General features: G+C 39.0%; 1 protein-coding gene across 1 annotated transcript in view; it reads right to left on the reverse strand.

Annotated features, from left to right (window-relative positions):
* Positions 1 to 357, reverse strand: part of LOC118598716 (C-type lectin domain family 4 member K-like) — a gene marked incomplete in the record, with an annotated part of 7055 nt that extends 6698 nt beyond the window's left edge. The window contains 1 exon segment of the mRNA XM_036211724.1: positions 316 to 357.
* Positions 358 to 3819: the final 3462 nt, after the last annotated feature.

Consider the following 3819-nt stretch of genomic DNA (forward strand, 5'->3'; position numbering starts at 1 on the left):
AATTACGTAGTTCTATTCCAAATCCATTTTATTCTAAAAAAAACAAAAACTGAAGTTAACATTAAAGCTTGAATACATTATTTGTTTTCTGATATTAACTAAAGCACTGAAAGCCTAAAAACAACATTTATCACTATATTTAAAGTTAAAGTTTTACAAAATCCTACATATAAACTTTGAGTGAACCTTCTTCGTAGAGACAGTTTGGAGAAGCCATTTCGTTATTGCATTTTGATCATTCACTTCAGCAAAATAATAATAATTTATGATATTTGCTGATGCAGTGACGATTTGGTGCAGCAGGAATTCACTTACCCTCATTTTCCACTGGTACAATTATTGCCAAACTCTCCCCTGTCTCAAAGACTAAGACAAAAAACCAGTTAGTGAACTTTCATCCAAAGAAGTAGATTGCAGATTTAAGACAATTAATTAATGCATATATTAATTGGATATACATCTCTATAATATAATGCAGTTCAGTCCAACTTCAGGATTTGATTGTACATTATTCAACAGTAAAAATACTGCACAAGTAAAAGCTGTTCAACTGTAGATGTTGCATTCATCAAAAGCTGTATTATGTTTTTGTCTGCTCATAAACAGCTGAACAGCTGTGTGGTACCTGAGATCAGAGAAAAGCAGACGAGAATCATCCACCGCGGTGAGGTCATCCTCCCAGATTTTCACTTTCTGTAACAAAGCAGCAAACACCAAGAAGAAGTGCTGAAGGATCTCATCCTGAGGCCTTATATATGCAATGCCGGAACACATCACCACATGCATGAACAACCTAAGTACATAAATAAACATATCCTCAAATATTCTGATGGAACGCTACACAAGGAAGCACAAAAATGAATAAATATTGGTTATGTCTTTGGATTGTGAAAGATTGTGAAAGTAAACAGTTAAAAACAAATGTTGGAATAAATGTGCTCTGATGAAGACACTCGTCCGTCACATTATCACAAACACTTTTGTTGTACAAAGTGGACACTTTTTGCTTGCAGAACTTCCCTAAATCTCTGGGTACCTCAGACCTTATGTTTAATATTGACACAAACATTTTCCAGCAGCCCATAGATTCCAGATTGAGCACATAAAGGGGATCTTTTATAGTGACTGCATCTGCACTATGAGCAGTCCAAAGAATCCATGCACACAATCATGTCGATTTGTGCTACAGTTGTGTCCAAACAAATTAAAGGTTGATGTCATGCTCACGTATTTACGTGGTGGTTCTTGAAGCTGCTTCTCCACCTCATTCCACTCTTTCCAGAAGTCTGCAGGTTCTTGTCCTTTTGATAATCTGCTGAAGCCCATGGTTGTCTCTTTTGCTGGAGCATCCTTTCACATTTTGTCCTTCCACTAGTCGTTACGTTGGTCTGCTTGGACACAGCGCTCTGTGAACAGCCAGCCTCCTTAGCTATAAACTTTTGTGGCGTATCTGTACTATGGAGGGGTTCGATGATGGCCTTCTGGATAGTTGTTAAGTCTCAAGTCTTCCCCCTATAGAACTCAGCTGACACAATTGAACCAATTTACTGACATTTGGGAAACCTGTGCAGGAGCTTTGACTCTGGTAGATTTTTAGTTGGTGAAACTCAGTATAAAACATTTATGCCATTAATGTTCTCCATTGTGAAGCTGCACAATTTGAGTGGGGTGAATCGGGCAGCGTGGCCAGAGTTCAAATATCTGAGTTTTGCTGCGTTGCATCTACCAATCAGTGACTCAGCTTTGGGCTTGTGACATTTTCATTGACTCGATCAGCGGGTACACTACTAATACAATCCAAAGCGTTTTTGTCCTGAACTTCCAACTAATGTATAAACCCTCTGGGGTTGCCAGAGCTCACCCCAGCTACTGATGGGCGAAAGTTCTGTACAGTCCTCCGGCCGACTCTCTGGCTCCAGCCAGCCAGTGTCCTGGGGGCCAATGGGGCTCGCTTGCTCAATATGCGGGCCTCCTTTGTGATAATTTTTTAATTTGATCAAAACAGTAATAAAAAAAGATCCCCATGTTTTATTTTTGTTCTTAGTGAGCCTTGAAACTCAGTCACAGAGGCACAGCGGCTGTCACACAGACACAACCCCCGGAGTGAGATGGAAAATCTTGAAAAATCTTTGAATGATCGCATGAACCCAAACATGGAGACGTCATTACCAATGTTTTTCTAGAACTTTTCACAGTAAATAAACCCAATCTCTCAATATCGTCCTTGTCTTCCATACATTGGAAGTGAGATATCTACTCCACTACTCCATGTAGCCATCAGGCTAAAACATTTGCTGCTAGCTACCCCCATACTAAAAAATAAAATACATTACATGTATCTTCATCAGCTCTTTTTCTCTATTAGTGTGAGACCCCAACTCATCATTTTGTACAATTCAGGATATGAGAAACATGACAAACAAATACTTGATCTTTTGTCTACAACATGAAGATATTTAATCAACAAATATAAGGAAGCTAGAATGTCAGCTTTTATTGACTGTACAGGGTGTTTCTGTTATTTACCTGTGTCTGTTTTTCACTCCAACGTGAAGTTGAGATGTTTGAACATATTTTCAGGGAATTTATTCCTGAACTTGCAGCAGTCATCAGGAAGCAACTGAGAGGAAAATCATGAACCAGGATGTTTTATTTGATCTTGTTTCTTGTCTGGTAATACAATTTTCTATTTACTTTACTATGTAAACTTTACTGTGTTTTCAAGAAATTTTTGCTGCCCGAACTAGATCTTGAGGACCAGGAATGAGAAGCCCAGGACTACAATATGGGTGTCAAACACCACACCTTGTGGTCCTATGTGTTTTCTAACCAACTTGCCATTGAAACTCTGTATTGGCTAAACACACCTGATCCAGGTAATCAACAGCAGATGAGTCAGGATTTCTGGAAAACCAGCAGATGGGTTGGCTCTTGAGGCCTGGAGTTTGACACCACTGCACACCAGGTGTGAGGTGAATTGTCTGGCCTAGATGTATAAAAATCTCACCTGAAGAGCAGAGAGATTGTAGATATGAAGAAAGAGCTTCCTGTCCAGCCAATTCTGACTTGTGATGAAAGAGCAGGACTTCAACTCCCTGTCCATTATGGACCAGGGTCTAACGGAACAAAGCCTAGGGGTGTCCAAATCTAGGCCTCCAGGACGGTTGTCCAACACGTTTTCCAACCAACCTGCCATTAAAGTACCTTATTGGCTAAACACACCTGAACCAGGTAATCAATAGCAGATAAGGTACAGGGTTACTGGTAAACCAATAGGAGGCAGACCCTCAAGGCCTGGAGTTTGACGCCTCTAGATTAACCTCACTATGAGCATCTTTCTCATTTCCCATTCAACATTCTGGTATTTTTTTGCATCTAAGGGTATGCCCTGGACAGGTCGTCTGTCTGTCGCGGGGCCTCAATGACACATGCATTCACGCTCACATTCACACTCAGAGGTAATTTAGAATAACAAATTAACCTATGAAGCATGTTTTTATGTGGGAGGAAGCTGAAGGAAAAATTGAATTGATTAAAATGTCATTAGACCAAAAACAAACCTTCCAGTCATTCTAAACTATGTTGTCCTCACACACAGTGAACATCAAACTTTAGTTTTTTTTTAGTTTTTTCAGTTTTTAATGCATGCACTTTCATTTCTAAATTTAACTTGATCTTAATAAAATATCTTGTTTTTGATTGAAATGTACTTTTTTATGCTTTTCTGTTGAAAAACTTTTTTACAAACAGAGCCAAATTTCTTGATTAAATTATTAAACATTAAGTCCTGGTTCAATCGGCTATGTGCAATTGTGTCAA

Source organism: Oryzias melastigma, linkage group LG1, assembly GCF_002922805.2.
Source record: "Oryzias melastigma strain HK-1 linkage group LG1, ASM292280v2, whole genome shotgun sequence".
NCBI classification, from domain to species: domain Eukaryota; kingdom Metazoa; phylum Chordata; class Actinopteri; order Beloniformes; family Adrianichthyidae; genus Oryzias; species Oryzias melastigma.